The sequence below is a fragment of the Crotalus tigris genome, unplaced genomic scaffold, assembly GCF_016545835.1.
Source record: "Crotalus tigris isolate CLP2741 ecotype Arizona unplaced genomic scaffold, ASM1654583v1 scf7180000017601.7605149639:7615979, whole genome shotgun sequence".
Classification (NCBI taxonomy): domain Eukaryota; kingdom Metazoa; phylum Chordata; class Lepidosauria; order Squamata; family Viperidae; genus Crotalus; species Crotalus tigris.
In genome coordinates, this window is record NW_024096505.1 from 679364 (window position 1) to 700051 (window position 20688).

At 35.8% G+C, this 20688-nt stretch overlaps 1 long non-coding RNA gene across 1 annotated transcript in view; it reads right to left on the reverse strand.

The window, feature by feature from the left end:
* Positions 1–4289: 4289 nt before the first annotated feature.
* Positions 4290–20688, reverse strand: part of LOC120319398 — a 30952-nt gene continuing 14553 nt past the window's right edge. The window contains exons 4-5 of the long non-coding RNA XR_005559755.1: positions 5945–6001; positions 4290–5547 (exon numbers count right to left, since the gene is read on the reverse strand). This is a non-coding gene — a long non-coding RNA (uncharacterized LOC120319398). The remainder of the gene's footprint in view (positions 5548–5944; positions 6002–20688) is intronic.

Below are 20688 nucleotides of genomic sequence, written 5' to 3' on the forward strand. Positions count from 1 at the left end.
GCTGGGAAATTTTTTTATTTTCTAGCAATTGCTACAATCCAGAATTCTTTATAGGATTTTAAAAGCAAATGATTGTATCTGTTCAATATAATAGCAAAGTAAAGATTTTGCAAAGGCATTTCTAGACGTGAACCATGGTAAGCATTGTAACCAAGACAGCCCAATGAATAATTCATGCATTGAGTACTCTAGTATTCAAAGGCAATAGATAGAACTGATTTTTTTAAATAATAATAATAATGTAATTCCGCCTGATTTTTAGAAATTAGACATTTTAAAAATTGAAGGACCTATTTCGTGTATGAGGATCTAGTAGTGGAATTTTACAGTAAGGCTTGCTCATTTTTTTTTTTGGCTACTTAAATTATGCATTTTAAATTATATTTCTAAAAAGAAAAATACATTTATTTATGAAATAGCGCTAAACATATGCATTCCCACTGTGTGCATTTTAAAACAGATTTTCCAAAATGATGTTTGGGTAGAGGATTGAATCATTTTAAATGAAGAAGTTAAAAGCCTGTCAGATTCCTTATATAGAAACCCAGACAAGAGTTTAATATCCACATATAATTATCATATTTTAGACACCTTGTTTATTTGTTTCTTTGTCTAATTTATATAGCTGCCCATCCTACAGAGCAAATGACTCTCTGCAAAGGCTTTGCTGGCTGGAGAAGCTTTGCTGGCTGGAGAAGTTTATAATACTGGGAAAATTGGAAAGAAACAGAAAACTACAAGTAGCAGCAGGTGGATTGATTCAGTTACAACAGCAATGGGTGTGTGCCAGTGAAATAGCTAGAGGTTGAACAGCCTAGGAAAATCAGTTAGTGTGGCTGCTAATAGTCAATACAATGTTGATGGCATATAATCAATAAGTCAATCAAATATCCATATATATATCCATTAGAATACCTTTTTAGGGTGGGCAACATTATGCAAAGAGCAGAAAGGAATTAGGAAGAAACAAAATAAATGCAGGAGATAAAAAGAAAGAAAGGAAATTTAATTAAATCTAATTTATATTAACATCCTCTATCCTTCACCATAACTTTTGTATTGTTGCAAGCCATTCTTGTTTTTACTACTTCTGTATACCTATTCAAAACTGCCTTCTGTCTTTAAGTTTTTGGTTCTCTCTTTTGGATGACCTCACCTACTTAATCCAACCACACCTTTTTCAGTCCTTCTTCTCAAACTATAGTGTTCTCAGAAATATTCATTTTGTGATTTGATACTTTGCATATGGCGAAAACACTAAATAAATTTCTTTTGTACCAGTTCCTCACGTTGTACTCCATTCACATTCATTCTTCACTCCTTTATTCTTGACCCAATCTCTTCTTGTTTTAACACACGTATTTCTTCAGTAATCAGTTGACACTGCATTCAACTTTTATATTTCTCTAGGTATATGAAAACTTCCATATAACAAAGTGAGCTAAAAAGTGAACATGTACAATCCTTTTCACTTCTTTCAACAAATATTTATTTCTGCAAGAGATCACATAATAGCAATCTATCAGTACCTGCATGTTATAGAATTTCTTTGTCCATTTCCCCATCTTTAGGGAATATTCTATCAAGATATTTGGCCTTGATTTTTTGGCATTTTGAATGAAAACCTGTCTACCTACCTACTTACCTGTCTGTCTATCTGGAGAATGTGTAAATTATAGTGCAAATAATGCCATTAAACTTCTTCTGGCATGTCTAGTGTTTCCTAGTTTAAGCCTATTTTAACTCCACAACTGCACAAAGCATTCATAATTCAAGCTTAAGCATTTTATTGTTTGCTTTTCTAAATAAACAAACATAAAACTTATTTTCTTAATTCATATATTTTTCAATGGTCTGCTTGCATAAAACCAAAATTGTTTCTTCTACAAGGACAATTTTCAGAGTTTCTTTAACAAAGCTTACTGAATAAGGCAGGCATGAAATTACAAGAATTCTGGCACCAGAACTATTTTCCATATAAACCTATGGAAGGAAGATAGATGAGACCCTTGTTCATTTGGTTTTGAACTGGCAAACTGGCAAGTCCTTTCTATGATAATTAAGGAAAGAAACATATTCACACAAGAGTCATACTTTATTTCTTGTAGTCTTTCTTCTCTAATTTCTTTCATTTCTTCCTTTTTCTTCCAAATCCATTTTCCAAGATTCACTTTTAGCATTATTAATAAAAAGTCCAGTCAACACCCAAAATTTTTCATCACTCTTCTTTCACCAGTTCTCTGTCTTTCATTACAAATAATCATAAAATCACACTTTTAGATTCTCTCCTTTGCCACATGTATGAACAAAACTAAGCTTAAATCCTTTATGTGAAGCAAAAAAGATTTTCCTAAGTAGTTAATCAAGAAAATATTATTCGGATTCAAACTTTAGTCTTCAAATGGACAAATCATTTATTCCACACTGTCTTGTCTTGTTCTAACCCATCATTGATAATACCTAAAACAAAACCTTTTTCCTCCAAATGTATTCATTCATTCAGAATATTGCACAATTTTTCCATACTTTCATCCCATTTCTATTCATCACTCATTCAATCTTTTCCATTCATTGGAACATAACATGTAACTGTCCTGCTCTCACACACATCCTCACCAATCTAATCCTACAACCTTCAGTTCCATTTAGTGGTTAAGGCACCAACTAGAAACCAGGAGCCTGTGAGTTCTAGTCCCACCTTAGGCATGAAAGCTGGCTGGATGACTTTAGGCCAATCATTCTCTCCCAGCCCAATTCATCTTACAGGGTTATTGTTGTGTGGAAAATAGGAGGAGGAAGCAGTATTATGTGTGTACACTGCCTTGAGTTATTTATAAAAAATAAAAAAGGCAGCAAATAAATGAATGAATAAATAAGAACAGAATAGAATAGAACAGAATTAAATAACCAATTTCATTCCATAAGATCAGATCATTTTTGCTCAAATCTATTACAACTTTTCTCTTTCTTTTACTTTCATACAGTGTATTTATTTTCCTTATCTTCCTAAATGTGTCAGTGTAGTGCATGTACCGTCTTACTGGTGCAATGTGGTCAACACTATAATGGCTGGCACAATAGAAGAGAGATCCTGGTTTACATAGAATACCATAAGCATGCTTGAAATAAAACTAGGTTTTTGTTGTGCTTCTGGCATATTGGCCAAAAATGGCAAAATATTGGTCAGTTCTGTGCCTAATAATAGTTCTTACTACTAGCAGGGAACACTGCAGGTGGCATGGGTAAGACTAAGGCTCATAACTAATCTACACTTTTGCCTCTTATAAAAAAAGGACTTTGTGAAAGCTCTGATTAATCAAAGGCATGACGAGTGGCAAAGAACAGAATTTATGGGAATGTTAAGATGTGTAAATCTTTTAAGAAATCAGCCAAATATTTCTCTTGTAAGGATTTGTGAGAGAGTTGAATAATGAGTAATAATATATAGTATTGATCTACTTACAAACTTTTGCTGATACAGGTAGTCCTCCACCTACAACCACAACTAGGTCTCAAGTCATTGAATGAAGCAGTTGTTAAGAGAGATGCCACACGGCTGCTTCACTCAATGACTGCAATCCTGGCTCTCCCAGTTGCAGTTGTTAAGCAACTGTGCAGATCATTAAGCGGACTGCCAAAGATAGAGTCCATGCCTCCTAGGCACACTGGAGCATGAAGAGGGATCACCACACCTGCAAGACCCTGTCCATGTCCCCATCCCACCAAGGAGAACTGCAAGAATCCTGGCATTCACTAGCATTTTCATCAAATTTGAGGTCTGTTACTTCAGCACACTGAGGAGGAATTCTGCCCCTCCTGGGGATGGGGGGTATTTCACCTCCCTGGGCCTTTCAGAATGGTGGCATAGCATTTTCTCCTCTCCTCCTAAAAGCTCTTTTTTTTTCTTTCCCTCCAGAGTCTTTTAAGCCTTCCAGAGGGGAATGAGAAAACACTGGTAAACACCAATGTTCTGTGCTAGTATTTTGCCCTGCCCTCTAGAGCCTTTCTGAGTCTTCCGAGGGAGAAAGTGGTAGTAGTAGTAGTAGTAGTAGTAGTAATAGTAATAATAATAATAGTAGTAGTAGTAGTAAAGTTGGAAGGGACCTTGGAGGTCATCTAGTCCAACCCCCTGCTCAGGCAGGAAATCCTATACCATTTCGGACAAATGGCTGTCCAGTCTCTTCTTAAACACTTCCAGTGTTCGAGCATTTACTGCTTCTGGAGGCAGGCTGTTCCACTGATTAACTGTTCTCACTGTCAGGAAGTTTCTCCTTAGTTCTAGGTACTTCTCTCCTTGATTAGTTTCCACCCGTTGCATCTTGTCCTGCCTTCAGGTGCTTTGGAAAATAGCTTGATTCCCTCTTCTTTGAGGGAATGCCTTTGAGAATGTCAGCATTCTCAAAGGCTCAGAATGCTGGATGTGCTGGAAATTCCCCCCCCCCCCAGAGCTTTTTGGAGCCTCCTGGAGGGAAGGGGAAAATGCTAGCAGGTGCCATTGATGATATTTACAAGCATTTTTGCCAAATTTGAGGTGCATTCCTTCAATGCATGGGATATTTACCCCTCCCTGAACAGAAGTGAGGGGAAATTCCTCAGTGCACTGAGAGAATGAATCTCAAACCCTATGTTTCTTCCACCTGCAACCTTCCCTGCCAACTTCCCCACCAACTTTCTGTGGAAGCCAGCAGAGAAGATTTCAAATGGTGATCACAATTGGTCAAACAGGTTGCCAAGCACCCCAAATGTGGTCATGTGATAGGGAGCCCTGGCACAACCTTTTTCTGAGACTATCCTGACTGCGAGCAGTTGCTGAATGACTAGCCATAGGTTGAGGACCACCTGTAGAAATAAACCTGCCTGCAATCTCAACGTAGAAGGCCTCAAAAGCCTTCAAAGATTAACTTACAGCACACTGCATACTTATGCTTGTTTGGATCTCATGATTTGAACATTATTTCTTTGTTGTTACACTATTTTAATATTTTATTTATTTGATTTCTATCCTATCTTTATCTAGATGCCCAAGAGAGCACACAAGTGCTCTCTCCTCCTATTTTTCCCCATAGCAAACAACCCTGCGAAACAGATCGGGCTGAAAGAAAAGTGACTGGCATGAAATCACTCTCTAAACTGCTGTGGCTAAGATGGACCAGAACCTATTTCCCCACCACCATCCTTAGTACAACATGTCAACCTCTACACCATCCTAGTTGAGTTTTGCTTCTTTCTTTTAATTATCCAAAAATGTGTTCCTCAAATTCTTTGGCTTGAGAAACAACATTTTATTTCAAGACAGTTATTAGGCAACACACAGTAAAAATATGCAGAATCTTCTTGAAAAAAAATTATTGACCTTTTAAATTTCTTTCTCAAAATTCTTCACTTTGTTTTAAAAGCAGATTCAGATTCAACGTAGAGAAGTAGAGAAACATGTGCCCAAATAATCTTTGCCTTCATTCGTAAACAGTCTTCATTATGTGATGGCATCAGGGATAAGCTGCATAGGTTATCTTAGCCAATGACAAAGAACAAATAATGCAGAGGACACTAAGGACAAAGGAAAAGAAAGTTCACATTAACAGTAACAGCATCACCACAATGTAAATATGTTTGAGCTGAGCAAATATGTTTTGCATGTAATGCATTTTAACAAACACACAACTAATGAACAAAAAAAAATGCTAATCCATTTTGTTTATTGTAATATGCTGACAGTAGGATACATTATTTGCACTATTATTTACACATTCTCTAGCTAGACAGAGAGGTACGGTAGGTAAACTTTCCTTCAAAATCATGTTTTCCCAGGGTGGAAAATATTAAAACATTTATTATAGAAAGATCTGATAAACTAAATAGGAATGTGCTGTTTCCATCATATGAGCTCAACACATAAAAATTTTATCAGAAAATACTCAAATAAAATCTCAGAAAAAGCACTCACATGTCTGATGATAGCATATTTGTTTGCCTTACACATCCCAACTCCACTCCATATACTCTAAACAGGAAAACACATGTAAAGTCACTTTAAATGTAATTTGAATTTAGGGATTTAAGTTCAAAGTGGTATTTCAGTTAAATCAGTCCATATTTTTTTTCATTCTTGTGTTTGAATCTGAAAAAGGTCCCAATGTTTTTAAACCAAATACATTTTTTAGGGTTGTTCAGGAACAGATAGAAGAAAGATATTGCATTCCCACCAATACTACTAATTACATGAAATAACTGTATATCTATATACTACTAAAACTCTATTGTTTGTCTGTTTAACCTTAAATTGGGCAAAACAGTGCATCACGGGGCAACAAATTTTGAAGAAAGGTATTTTAAATGAGTTAACTTATAGAATACATCCAAAATCAGGGAGCTATGACTCCCATGAAACTGAAATTTGGCAAATTGTATAAAACATTTTTGACATAAAATTATCATAAAGCACGTTATGACATAATACTAAATGTCATAAAATATTTCCTGTAGTCAATTGCTGCTGCCTGGTTTCTATGTAGTTCAACATGGGCTATTTCCAGAGCAGGTGTATCTCTGAATGTCTCCCAGAATTTTTAAGAGCTTTTCAACTGAAGGCATATATTAGAAACTCTGTTATTGCTGAAGGCACTGAGGAATCTGGTGAGAAAATATCTCAGCAACTATTAGTATATTCACTAAACTATACTTGCTGGCCAAATTTTTCATGATTCACAAAAGCAGAGACTGACATGCATGCTACTTTCAATGAGTAGCCTTGGACACATTCTATACATTCTTAATCATGTCCTGGGTGTGTACTCTACATACTCTACATACTCTATTTTGGCCAGACCTTGCTCTTTTCCAGGTATTTTTTAAACCTTCCTGCTTTTTTCCTGTTCTAAAATTACTTTTTCAAAAGTTATTTATGAAAGAGCATTATATTTCAAACTAATCAGTATTTACTTTATTGTAACAATCTGAGAGACAATTCAGGATTGGTTATTATATTAATATATTTCAGTTTAATATTTGTGTTCCTTAATTAAATACTGTGTATTCACAAGTATTTGACTTTATGTATGCCTTTAAAAGCTGAGAACTGTAATAGCCAAACTATGAACCATATAATGGTGCCCCATTGTTTTGCTGATCAATAAACAGAAGTTCCATTTATTCAAATATAATTTACTTCCAAATATATTGGAATTTTTGGAAAACATTTAGACTTTCTTGTGCATCTCTTGAAGTGCTCATCCACCATTTTAAGAGAGGAGAGATTTAGTTTCATGGTTGTATTTAGAAAAGATACTGTTTTATAATACTTTTACTGCAATTATTTTATCTCAATGTGACATCATAATCTTGAGCTGTATTAAGGTTAAGGTCATCATATTGTCACTGAGAAGGATTAGCATAAATGTTCCGCTGCATCAGAACAGAAATAACTGTATCCCTGTAGTCCAGCATTCTGGGCCACATAGTGGCCAATCGGATGATTTAAATGACTTCACAAACATGGGCAAAAGGGTAATAGCCATCTTCTACCATTGTTTCCTAAAAGTGAACAATCCGGGCAGTCAGTCTAAACAAGAAGGGCAACTAGATGATCTTTCAGGCTGGAAAAAGCATCCCATATAAGCAAAAGCACAGTATGTTCAGCACATTTTTTCCTTATATTTTTGATTGAAAGAATTTTTTAGTACGTTTTAAGAATAAAATAAATATTGTAATGTACAAGCTGCCATGAGCTGCAGCTCACTTAAGAGTCATTGAGTGGCTTAACTGCTGCTGAATTTCAAGAAAAATGAGATGGGAGAAGGAATAGAGGAAACTATTTCCTTACCAGGAAACTGGTAAGCTATACAGATAAAGGTTCCATGGAGAACACATTACAGATATTTTGTGTTGAAAACTCATTGTGTTTATTCAGATAGCCTACTGATGTAAGTTCAACTATCTCACACTCATGCTGGTGTATCCTCTTTGTTCCAAAACCATTATTTTGAGGTCTGAAATGGAATATTCTGGGAGGTTCCATTTCAGTCTGCTGAGACCCTGCAGTTGCTTTGTTTTTGTTTTAAGTTGTGATGTTGTATTTGTGTTCATTAATTCCTTTGCAGAACATATGGCTTGTTCTTCCTATGTAGAATCCAGATGGGCATAGCTGGCAGATGACAACATATATCATGTTAAAGGATAAACATGTGAAATGGCCTCTAGCCATATGTTCAGAGTTACAAGGGCCTGTGATGGTGCTGATAGTATAAATTTGGTGGTAACGTATACATCTGAGTTGTTGCAGAGTGTGATTTTCACGTTAGCATGTTTCTCTTATTTCTTGCTGCTTCTGAAAATATGATTCAAGACTGTATGCTAATATGGACCTGCCACCAAATGTTTGAGAAAGTGCAGTGTCAAAATGGATTGCGGCTTATAGTAATGTGTTTTAGTAGTTTGACATGTGAGCTCTAGATGTGGTCTGGCTTTTAAACAGGTCCTCCCTGGGAATTGTATTGATTTGATTTTACTGGTTGAGTAGTTAGAAGAGTGGGCTTCCCCTCAATGAGAACAAAGGAATGCCTTGTTTTCTTCCATCAGCTGAACACCTCTGTCTAGTGGATTAAAACAAATGAGAATATAGCTATAGACAATCAGTGTAGAGGTATGTTCTAGACAGAAGCTGGTATGCATGTTTGTATGACAATCAGTAGAGTTTTTAAGTAATATGGTGATTATTCCCCATTATATAGTTTTACCATGACATCAAGGAAGTAAACTTGTTCTATAGGTAACTCAAGGCTTAGGTTGATGGTAGGATGGAAGTTTTTGAAGTCTTCATGGCATTTGATGAGTTCTTTTTCAAAAAGCCAAATAATGAATATGTTAATAATGAATCTCAAGCAAAGGAAGGGTTTCATGGAACGAGAGTTAAGAAAATATGGTTCAAAGTCAGTGGTGAATGAAGATGTTAGCATATTTTGTATGCCCATAGCTGTGCCACATATGTTATTGCCTAAGATAGAGGTTATGGATGAATACAAAGTTACCACACCAAATGTGGCAGCATGCCAAATATACTGGCAAGGCATGATGTGTTGACATCCATTATGATTTCCTGATGGCTTGAAATCGAGGTTTGGGAGGGTGATATTGGTGTATAGTGCCTCAACATTCAAGATGGATAAATAGTATTGTCACTGGGCCTGCCAATAGATTCCAGTTTCTTAGGAACTCTGTGGTGCCTCTTTCCAGAGTCATTTTAGGAGATGAAGCCATCCATGTTTCAAACAATGGATCTAAACCTATGTGCAGGAGCCTTTAGTAGTATTTTAAAAACAGGCAGATATTGACTATATGCATGTAGTCAATTTGAATGAACATGACCAACAACACAGGAATGCTCCTAGGTGCAGTAAGTACCCTAAAATTTTCAAAAGAATATATAAATGATTTAACTTGCAGAATGATCTGAAAATACTGAAACTATTTCTGATAAGTTATTTCAAGTCCTACAGTTGCAGAGAGATGATTAAAACATTCACTAGTTCAAAGTAACACTTTCAATCTTACAAGATTTCTTCTTTCATTTTCCTTTCTATTCTACACTCCCTGGTGATATTCTTATAGGTAGAACTTGCCTAGAAAAGTTCAATATTGATTTTGGGCTTATACAAAAGTAGGTTAAAATCATGCAGCAATTTAGAATCTCCCATTTCACTTCGGCTTGCTTTAGAAAAAAGTAGTTTGATTGACTTAGGAGTACTTTAAATTCATCCTCCAAAGTAAAGTTCTTCCAAACTTTATACTCATGGTATATAGACAGCAAAGTATAACATTTCCTGTGTAGTGCTGTCTTTAATCTTTACTAGTTTATACAAAACTCACCAGTATGCAAATTTCAATGAGTTTCCCCTTCACAGGAAAGTGTTTTGTAACCATAGCAATATTTCCTTACTTTACATAATTTCCCACTGATTTGTTTGTATCTAACAAGCACAACTTTCCTTGTTTTAAACTGCCAGAATCTTCAAACTTTTCTCAGAAACTTTCTAACAAAAGATTTGTTACCTATAAATATATTATGCTTAGCTATTTACTTTCAACTAATTGGCCTGAAAGGAAGATTAACAGCCCCTCCTCCAATACACACACAAATAATTCCCTTTAATATGAAGTGGTGGTCTTTGTTGGGTGTAAAATAATGAAAGCCGATGTCTTTTTTCTATCTAATCTTTTGAGAAAATGGGATTATCTAAAATTCAAAGTTTCCTTCTTTTCATGTATACTATAATAAGCAACTATACCCAGAATAAAGTAGAAATTTATTCGCTCTATGCCCTGCTTTTCTGAAAGACATGTAAAAAAATAACATAATTGGCCGATCTTTTAGCATCTGCTTTCTATTTATTTATATCTTCCTTTAAAAAAATATCTAAAGTACAGCTCTTTTACATGGGAATCACACCTGGAAAGGCAAATTCATCTGAATTCAAATTCTGAACACTATACTAAATTAGTATAGATTAGGTTGATGTTTAGATTTAGTGGTTGCATCTCCACTCTTGGGTTTCCAGGATTGCCAAAGATGCCATAGGGAAGAAATCACTTGCTTCCACTCCTTTTCATTTACCATGCTCCCTCTCTTCTCTGACCTGCTCCTCTTTCTCATTATAATCCAGTGGCACACTGATATTTTTTACAAAAAAAAAATAGATAATATTCTGAGTGTGCTCCAGAAAGAAGAATGCCTCTATGCCAGGCATCTTGATTTCTCAGAGAATCAGCACTGCAGACCCTGAGAAAATCAAAATGCCATTTAAAAATGTACCTACTTTCTCCAAGGCACCCAAAATATTCTCTAAGGTATAAAAAAAGAAAAAGATGGGAAATGTTTCTATGTTTATTATGCACTAATTGAATGAGGAGAAGAAAAAGAATGAGGGTGTGTGGGAAAGACCTATACAGATAGCAACTTTATAAGACAGCTCCCCAAGATGCGGGTAGCTCTAATATGGCTAAAAGGAACTGGAAAATGGCCACAGAAGTCTAGATCTTAGGAATTCAAGTTCACTCTAAACCAAGAAGATAAATAGCAATAACTTAGACTTACGTATTGCTTCATTGTGCTTTACAGCCCTCTCTAAGCAGTTTACAGAGTCAGCATATTGCCCCCACAATCTGGGTCTTCGTTTTACCGACCAACTATGTGTGAGTCATTTCTCCTCCATCCTTGCCCACTTTTTCTATGCTAGTATTTAGTATTGATGTGGAATTACTGTCCATTCACTTTTTCTAGAAGTTCCTTCTTCACAATGCATTATTTTGCAGATTTCAGATAGCAACGAAAGATATGTGTGAGCTATTCCTCCTCCATCCTTGCCCATTTTTTCTATGCTGGTAGAAAAAAAATTGGAAAATCCACTGAGAATCCCAAATTCAGAGTTGGAAGAAATCTTGTGGACTGTTTAATCCAGTTCTCTGTTCGGTATAGAAATATTACCCACAACAAATTGTTATCCAAATTCTGCTCAAAAATCTCCACTGAGGAATAACCCATCCTTATAATTAATTTGTTGTTACAATCAAAAATTTAATATGCTAATATTCCATTCTAACAGAACTTTAGCTTTCTTTTCTTACATTGTATTTAATCCTGCTTTCTCTGTTAGGAAAGTTGTACAGTGATGATCCATCGAATGTACAAAGAACCTTAATAACACCCAAATCATGTCTTTATTCCTGGCTAATATGCTGTAACAGGTTCATTCATACTTTTCACTCCACAAAATGATTTTGCATACTTCACTGCACTTCTATAAAGCTTTCACAAGGCTTGAATTATGGTTTTACTTACTGTGTATAAAATTGCATTTTTTGGACCCTTACCTTAAATTGTTCTTGTCTCATCCTATGACTGACTACAATTCTCAAATCATTTTCATTTGCATAATTGCCAAATCAAGTAGCTGTTATCATATTATTGGTTGATTGATTGATTACTGTTCATATCAGTGGTGGGATTCAAATATATGAACAACCGGTTCTCTGTGTGGATGCTACTTCTGGAAGTCCATTCTGGGCCTGGGCAACAAAAAATTAGCTACCGGTTCTGCCAAAGTGGTGCAAACCAGCTGAATCCCACCACTGGTTCATATTCTACATGAAAACCCAATTCTAATTTGTAACTACAACAGCTGGGTTCATATGGGATACTAAATCCAAAACAAGTAAACCAAATTATAAATATGATGTTTGAACACAGAAAATAGCAGTCATTTCTGAAGAAGTATGTTAAAATTCTCTTGCACATGACTATACATCTGTAGGATAGTTTTTTTTAATTTTCTGAAGGTTATGCAGTTGCAGAGTCCTTCAGAGTACGCAAATAGAAGTTAGCATTCTGAATTTTATTCTCCTCTCCTAAAAGCATATGGTCGCCTATTCCCAATTAGTTTTTCTACATACAGTGATTCTTACTTCTTTTACTAGCTGTGCTGCTTGAAAAATTGCATGAATTTCTTTAAAAAAACAGAAAACTTCCATTAGTGCCTGATTTTTTTTTTTAAATGGGAAGTCTAAATAAGAGAGTTGAATGTATACAGTACTACTCCTTGAGCATATTGGTTCTGTTCCAGTCAGTCTGCTAGTCTACCTTGTCCTTACAGTAGAAAACATAAAATATGAAAGTGGTGAACCATAATGTTTATTTTACATGTGGCTTAGTTTGGCTCTATTTTCAACAGTGTTTTGCTATGGTCAGTAAAAGGTCAATGACTGAGAGATTTCACTATAATGGGTCTAACTGGAACATACACAATAGTGTTAGAATACTTTAAAATGTAAGGAAAAACATAATTGTTATAAATCATACATACAGGTATACTGAATACATGTAGATTTTTTTATTATGTAGAATTATTCTTTATAAGCTACTATTTTTATTAATCAATATTTCATACATAACAGGAAGATATACTAGTTTTTTATAAGTTTCATTACTCACTTTTTAAAAAGGGAAAAAAATAAAATGTGGTTTTATTTAGAACTAAACAATGAGAAATCGTTCCAGAAAATCAGTATCTGGTAGAATTTCCCTTCATATTAATGAAACCAAAAAAGTTTCATTCTATTTATTAAATGACAACAAAGATCACACGTAACCCATTTCTTTAAAGTCCCTAAACTAATTATTCTGCAAGCCAACATCGGTAAAGGCTAATTTTATTTCTTAAAATCATGTAAAGATGATTCAGAAATCCTTACATATCACAAAATAATATATAATACAGTGGTGGCGAACCTATGGCACGGGTGCCAAAGGCGGCACTCACAGCCCTCTTTGTGGGCACGCGCGCTGTCACCCCAGTCCTAGGCCTTCAGCTAGGTTTTATAAAACTTTTTCGCTTTAGGCCTCCACCGCCATGTGCAAAAAAAAAAAAAAAAAGGTTCAATCAGTCAATTTCAACTTCTCGTGGGAAAAAAAAGATCTTGCAAAGTTGGAATTGATTGATTGAGGTTCGCCATCACCGGTATAATACATTATTAAATAGTACCTCCTCACATTAATACAAAGTTGCCACCTTTCCCAGCCTAACTCTTTGCAGAACTTCCGGCCTACATTTCTCATGACTGGAGACGGAGTGATCATCTACTTTCAATAATGAGCATCTTTCCAGGTAGGGCCCTGCCATTGCGGGGCTTGTACGGCAAGCAGATGAAACCTTTTGCAGGATAGTAATTTCACTGATACATACAAAAGTTCCTTATTGCTTAGGAACCTTGCAAAAAATTTGGATGAGCAATTTAATCCAATCAATATTTATCTAAATAGGTGCATGTCAATGTACAACACTTATTAAGCAGATGATTATCAGAAACTTTTAACTCCACTCAGTCATGAGGTGTGATTTGTTTTCATTCCAGCAGAGGTGGTCAGTCTTGACTCCTGGAGACTACAATGTTAAGTTGATGCAGTTTTTCTGGCAATTAGTAAAGCTGCAACTTGCATGATTTATGAGAATTAGGAATCTGTGGGTTATGTTTAAATCTTAATGTTTTTGAGGTTGCACCAGTTGCCTTCCTACTCTAACTGATAAATCCTTCATTGTTAAGAGTTCCTGCCATGGCTTACAACTGCGCTAATGCCATCTCAGTCAATAACTTAGTCATCTCAGTCAATAATTTCAGCCAACTGCCTACACATTACCTTCAGTTGTTATTTCTTGCATAGATTAATGATTAAAGAAAAATGAAACTTAAACTTAAATTCCTTTCTTTGGGGAAACAAAGGGCAGAATATGCAGCACTGATTAAAAAAAAACAGTGGCTTTTCAGAAGTTGCTGAAGTAACCTTCCCAGCAGATCCATAAATATCACCAAAAATAAGAGATGCTGGGGCCCTGTATTTCAGCAACATCTGAAGAATCACAGATGTGTCTGGGAGGCTTGAGATGTTTGGGAGGCTTTCCAAGTCTACATTCAGTCATTAGGTCATACAGACAAAAGAGGGATGGATACTAGTGGAACCCAGCATTCCTTTTCTGCTCCCACAGTCTAAATCAGGACCATATTCAGATGAGTTTATTAGCCCAAAGGCTTCAGCATTGAAGTCTTTCACACACTGAATCAAACATCTCGAGTAAGTAAAAATAAATTAAGAGTATCATGGTAAGTCATTAAACATGCTATAAATGGTTTGTGGTTGTGCCACTTGCCACTACCCTGTGGTTGCACTGTAAACCAGAATTTATTTTGCCATTTCACTTTGCCGCTTAAGTTGTTGTAAGAGTTGCACAGAGATGAATACAACTGTTGTTGATATTGGAACTGGATTCTCTGCAAAAGGGACTTGGAAGCCATATTTTAATTCAGAAGCACTGAAACTCCAGGCAGATCTACCTAATCCCTGTCCTGCCACCAAAGCTTTTGACTTGCGGTGGCTTCAAACTCTCACCCCACCCATAGTATAAGTCCTCCCTTGCACTGAAGGGACCCTGGGAGGATAAAGTAACAACACTATCACAGGACCTGGAATTGTTCCTCCTGCCACTAACCAGTGCCACAGCTCCTTCTTGCTACAATGTTAGAGTGATAAATCTGTATCCTCCATGCCAGCAGGAGGAGAAGGAGTTAGAGTTGGATTAGACTAAGTACAGCAAATCGGAATACTTGGAATAATGGTCCAATTCTGGCCACAATAATACAAAAATTATGCTGAGACCCTAGAAAGAGTGCAGAAAATAGCGACAAAGATAATAATGGGTCTGGAGACTAAATCTTATGGTGAACAAAGGGAACTAGGTATGTCTAGCCTAAAGATAAGGTTTAGGGGTGACATAGTAGTTGTCTTCCGGTATTTCAGGGGCTTTTACAGAGAAAAGAGTGTCAATTTACTTTCCATAGCAGCTTAAGGCAAGACAAAAAGTAATGGGTGGAAGCCCATTAAAGAGAGATACAATCCAGGAAGGAGAACCTTCCTGACAGTGAGAACAATTAATCAATAGAACAGCTTGCCTCCCAGAGTTGTGGATACTTCATTGCTAGAGGTTTTCAAGAAAAGATTGGACAATCAGTTGTCCAGGATGGTAGTAGGTGTCCTGCACTGGGCAAGGGGTTGGACTAGAAGCCCTCCAAGCCCTATGATTCTATTCTGTTCTGTTCGGTTCGGTTCCATTCCAAACCCCAATAATTATGACATAGATGTCAAGGTCCTTGCATATATCCACAGTCAGAATCAGCTCCGCCGCCCCTGTCCTTGAAGTTACTTCTCTCTTTAGGGTGAGAAGTGCAACTGCCCATCCAGATGCAATAGGGTAAGAGGGTAACTGCACTCTTCTCTTAAGGTCCCTGATCCCAGTAGCATTGTAAAATGAAGGATGAAGTAAGCAGTTTCTTTCATTCTTCCCTTACATTCTGTCCTCACACAGGGATGCCTAATTCTGCCTTCATCTGTAGCTGGATCTTATGTCTTGGTCATATTGCAGGCACACCACTGGGGGAGGAGGCAGCAATGGCAACTGTTGCCTGTATGGTATCACTAACAGCAAACTCAGCAAAGCTCTTTCTTTGGGACATGGCATCTGCTACAACTGGCCAACAAGCAGGCAGCAAGAAAAATAAATAGTTGCATACCAGAGTCTCTATTTAAACAAGGTGCTGAGTAGAAATGTGTACCTGCCAAAGAAGGAGTCTATGCTTCTCAAAGGGAGCAGAAGGAAAGGCAATGAACTGAACTTGCATCCAGGTATGCCACTTAAAAAGCGCCTGTAAGGGATGCAGTCACAAATTAGAGACTCCTATTCTAACTAGAAATGCTGAAGAATTTCCATTGCTCCTTTCTACCTTTATAACACTACGCATTTTGAAAATGAGACACAACTATTTAACCATATAGGTACTTGATATAATGTTTCCACCTTAGAAATATAATTTACATCTCTTTTTCTTCCACAGGTATGTTAGCTTTCAAACAATAAAACATTCAAACTGCCATTGCCTTTAACCATTTTTATTGCTCATCTGCATCTACTTTCCTTTAAACAACTGCAAATTATACACAAATAGCAAAGTTCTGCATCTGACATATTCACAGTCTTATTTTATATATGTAACCATACATAAATAATATGCATTCAAATCTGAAGAAAGATGTTTGTTTAAGTTTGTGCCACAAACTCAAATTCTGTTCACTTGGCAAGTCAGGAGCGTCTACACTTCTGCACATAAGTTGATAAAAACAAGGTGAAAACTGGGAAAATGGTGTTATATTCTTAAAAAGAAAGGTGTTAGATACTCAATGAATGAATTAGTGCATGGACATTTGGAAACAAGGATAGTTGCAAGTCTCTCTCTCTCTCTCTCTCTCTGTGTGTGTGTGTGTGTGTATGTATGTGTGGTGAGTGAGTGAGTGAGTGAGTAGTGGAAATGGTATCAGCATAAACTAGATTTAGTGAGACCTTTTTTTAAAACCTCTGCATCCAAATTATTTTGCTTACTATTTCTTAATCTTTTTTCTGAGCTTTTTAAAACAACCAAACGGAAAATAAATAATACTGTAGATACACTATACTGTACAATATTTAAAAAGGAATCTTATGATTCACAAGGTTTCAGAACATTCTTAGCACAGGATTATAAAAAATGTAAATATAAAATTGGAGATGCCAGCTAGAAAATAGGTTATAAGTTCAGGGTTGTTGCTTTTTTGCAAATGTTTTGCATTATTCATTAAACACAACGACATATGAACTATAGTTACTGACTGAAAGAAAAATTATATTAAGATTTTCTGTAGCATTGTTAAAAGAAAAGCGGCTTAGAAATTGTGTTAATGGGAATCTACTGATGAATATCAGCCTGATTTGTATGCCAATATGGAATATTTATCTTCAGAACAATGTAAATTAAGTACAAATAATCCTCAAATTTTGGCCACAATTCAACCCAAAATTTCTGTTGCTAAGTGAAACAGTTTAAGTTAGTTTTGCCCCATTTTACAACCTTTTTTGCCATAGTTCAGTAAATCACCGCAGATGTTGAGTTAGTAACACAGTTGTTAAGTGAATCTGGCTTTCCCATTGACACAAAATATGATCACATGATCCTGGGATACTACAACCATCATAAATATGAGTCAGCTGCCAAGTGTCTGAATTTTGATGACATGATCCTGGGGATGCTGCTGTGGTTGTTTGTGTGAAAAATGGTCATAGGTCAGTTTTTTTCAGTGCTGTTGTAACTTTGAATGGCCACTAAGTGAATTGTTGTAAGTCGAGGACTACCTGTAAGAATACCTTGTGCTGAAATAAACTTCTACAAGATTAAACCTGGTCAACTGGGTAGTGTGTAGAAAAATACAGAGATTAGCAAAACGGATTCTAAATTAAGCCCTTTTAAAACAGTGTTGATGTTTCGTTTATATTCCTCCCAATATTCCAAATGTCTTGATGATGTCTTTATATTATGAAAAGAAAATGATATTCCAAATAAGACAACTTCTAACTTGAAAAAAAATATTAAGCAAAAACTGAGCAATCCAGCATGCTTTGCTAAATATGTATTCATAATTCACTATATACAGTTTAGGCTGGCAATAATGGTAAATCTGATTGTTACTTTCTGGTTTTTATTTACTACTATTCCTACTTTAGGTATTTTAGTAAGATAGAGCTTTATAGCCTCTTTAGCCCCTATTTACCTTTTCCAAGTTTATTTGTTTTTTTTCCCACATTTATCAATATGTCACCTAATATAACTCAAAATGATCTAAACAAGGAGAAACAAACTCATTAAATTAACACTCCAAAATCTTAATTGGGAATTGAAGATGTATTCCTTATCAAGAAATCAGAATGCCAACCTCATTTAAAAACAGTCTACTAGCCTGTTCCTGTTTGGTTCCTTGCAGTTTACAAACAGTTATGATATTCATAAATTGAACAAGATGTGAACAGGTTAGGACTGAAGCAGGATTTCTGGTTTATTATTCCTCAGGAAAACAAAAGCCAAATTATTGTTGACCATCTGTTCTGGATAGTTGAGAAAATTATTCTAATTCAAAATCAAAATAAGTTTTTGTTTCTTCAAGGTCAACCAAAACATAAAATGAATTTGAATGCTATAAGAAATACTAGGACTTACTTTACTGACATAAGCTAAAATAATGAAAGCCTGAAAGCCTGACAGTGATACTCCTCCTCTTATACTAAAAAGAGTCTGGATTATCTTTTTTTTTCTCACACTTTCTTTTCCTGAGACAACTTAATATTTTCCCAATGAATGTGGAATATTTTGCTCAAAGCCATTTCCACAATCCTTTGGTTAGTCTCTGTTTTTTCCAATCAGTCTTACTGAAGAATGATCGGCAAAATGCAGAGTCAGTTAAATCAGTGGCTCTTAACCTGGGCGATATCGCCCCCCCAGGGGGCGATTTCATTTTTCAGGGGGGCAATGGAACGAAAAGGGGCGATGTGGGGGCAAAGGAACGAAAAGGGGAGATATGGGGGCGATGGAGCAAGAAGTTTTGGGGACACTTTTGAGACTTTTTCGTACAGTGAATCGCTGTATATCTGTCATACAAAAACATCAGATCGCTCGCTATTTGTGGATTGAATTGTGTTTTCAAATGTTCCTCCAGCTAGCTTCAGTACAGAACGCCGTACATATCTTATCTTCATGCGCATTGCAGAGCAGCCTCTACCCATACAGTGGCGTGCCATTGGCCAGAATATGGGAGATATGGGGAAAAGACTGGAAATAAATTATTTGCATCAATATGTCCTGATGACAATTTTAAAGAAAACAAAAAAAAGTGTTTGCATAAAATTGAAGAATTATTTCCTATGTTGTGATTGAGAGGTTATGTTGGGGAAGGGGGGCGATGACAACTTCCTCATTGGCTCAAGGGGGCGATTCGTTCAAAAAGGTTAAGAACCACTGAGTTAAATCATGAATTTGAAGTATAATTCTGTATATTTCTATCCATCAAAAAATCACCTCAAAAATCTTGTGAAAAGTTTCACTGGGATTTAAAAAAATCACAAAAAATTTAGGTCTTTTCTCTAGATATTCATAAACATGCAGCCACCTAATTCCTTAGCTATCAAATATTGATTCTTAATACTTAGTAAGAAAAATCATCATCAAGATCTCCCTTTGAATTTTCCTGTAATATTTTTAATTAGAGCTATCTGGCTGATCATTTAATTAATTAATTTATTAATACATTGCTGTAAACCACCATATATAATACATGCCATAGTTTCACTATATTTTAATTATTTTACCTCATCTCCAATAGATTCTAAGGTACTGTTCACACATTAGAATTCAAAATGATAAATAAACATTATAAGAATCAAAATAAATACCCATCATAATTTTAAAAAGTGGAACAATAAAGCTACATAAAACACAAATTCAGTAGAATTTTTGATATCAATTGAGATCTCAAACTACCTTAAGACATGTTGCCATAATGCTCCCCTCCTAACATCCTCTAACATGGAGCTGCCTGAACTTCCTTAGGACACCCCGAAATTGGAGAACCACTGCAGAAGAAGTAAACTTTTCCCACATGTGGGATGAGAGAAGGAATAATCACTCTTCATGGACAAGCAGCATGCATTTACAGACACCACTGCCTGCAACTCAATCAAATAGGAAGCAGAAGTCTTTAGCAGAATTGCTGGAAGGAACAGTAAAATTCTCTGTACAGCAGTGAACAGGATATCGTTTCCTTATTGTCAGAGGCACCAGGAGGAAGAGGGGTGTACTTAAGGCATCCCATGTGATCAAAACATTTGTCCAACCACAATGTAACCATTGCAAAATACATAAAATATGATTTCACCTAAATAAAGCAAGACTGGATTCTGCATTAATTATACATTTAACCTATCCTCAAATGCAACCCTCCATATAACAGACCACAGTCTTCCAATCAAAGATGACCAAAACACAGATCACTGTGGTCAATCCTTGTTCTGAGCATTCCCAAGGCTCTTAGAAAGTAATTTAAGAAAGACAGAATATGGCAAATAAGATTACTAACCTGAACACACGGCAGTAATAATCATTAACTGCAATCACTTTGGACAATATGTTATTCAGAACTGTATACAGTATACTGTGCTTTTTTTGTAAAAAAAAAAAAAAAAAAAGGTGCCGGAACTCATACACATTATACAACCCGCCTTGCCTACCTTACAATGT